Genomic DNA, 1494 nt, shown 5'->3' with positions numbered 1-1494 from the left:
ACCCCACTGTCTTTTTCCATCCCTCGTTCATGTAGGAAGAGGGCTGTCATTCTTTTCTTGCTACTGCTTGCTGAAAAGAGGTAAAGGTGGGGAAACTGAGGGACAGAACTTATCCACTTGAAGGTGAAGGTATTTGTGGGTGCCGGGCCGCATCCCCCGTGCTGTGATACTGTCACCTGAGTGCGTCTGTCTGTAGTTTATAGCAGCACCTTAATCCACCCTTGATGATGACATTAACTAAGACATAAGCTACAACAATGATTAATAAGAGAAATAAGCCTAATTAATTAATTTATTTATTGAGACGGAGTCTTGCTCCGTCACCCTGGGTAGAGTTCAGTGGCGTGACCATAGCTCACAGCAACCTCAAATTCCTGGGTTCAAGAGATCGTCCTACCTCAGCCTCCCTAGTAGCTGGGACTACAGGTGGGCGCCATAATGACCAGCTACTTTTTCTATTTTTAGTAGAGACGGGGTCTCGCTCTTGCTCAGGCTGGTCTCGAACTCCTGAGCTCAAGCGATCCTCCAGCCTCGGCTTCCCAGAGAGCTAGGATTACAGGCGTGAGCGACCGCGCCCGGCCAAGCCAAATCAATCAATCAATCAATCAATTTATTTATTTATTTTTCACGTCGGGCGGGTAATATGCTGACGTCATAACAATGACTGAGGGAGGCACATCTCACGCATGCGCGTGAAAACCCAATCATCACGCTTATGAACTACGAAAGGATCCAGCCAAATTTAAAGATGCTGGAAAATAGGGATCAGATCCCTTGTGGGATCCCAGAAAAACAGTCATCTAATCCCGCTTCAGCTTCTTTTAGCCGTTACAACCATGCGGCTCGCTCCCTTCTTTGGCCCGTGTACATTTCAACTTCAGCTGCGGAGTTAATACAAGCACAGCAGGGGGAGTTTGCTGCTACGAATACCCTGCCTTGTTCATCTAACAGGTGACCTAGCGCTATGCGGTTGACCAAGGCAACTTTAGCGGGAGGATCCAAAGACTTTTGTGCTGCGACAGCAGCGGCAGCCTCGTTAGCTGTAATCTGTAAAGTCGTGGATACGTTTCTAAGCACACCTGTGAGCAGCCACCCCCACCGTGGGAGCCACGTGCATCCTGTGCCACTGGGAATCCCTCCTGGCGAACTCCCTTCAGGGAACCCCCGGATGGAATCTCCTCCAAAAACTTCTCAGGAGACCCTGGGAAACCGTTTTAAGGAGCTTGTCCAGTGTCTGGTGACACTTTCATTGTGTACCAAGGACAGTGTAACTGAGGATCCAGTAAACACTGTTGGTGATCCCTTCCCCTAACGCACCTACAGGCCCGGGGCTGGTTTTCCCGGCTGCAGACAAAAGCATACCCCTCAGGAACACAAGTCACAGTATCAGAGCTGAGGCCATCATTAAAGCCACTTTTCCAGCCATGGATCTGTCAGACTGTTGTCACATCCGGGTAAGGCTGGGCCTATCCAACGTCCTCCCTGTGCTGCAAA

Source organism: Propithecus coquereli, unplaced genomic scaffold (assembly GCF_000956105.1).
Source record: "Propithecus coquereli isolate 6110/MARCELLA unplaced genomic scaffold, Pcoq_1.0 Scaffold193, whole genome shotgun sequence".
Classification (NCBI taxonomy): domain Eukaryota; kingdom Metazoa; phylum Chordata; class Mammalia; order Primates; family Indriidae; genus Propithecus; species Propithecus coquereli.
This window is presented reverse-complemented; position numbering follows the sequence as displayed.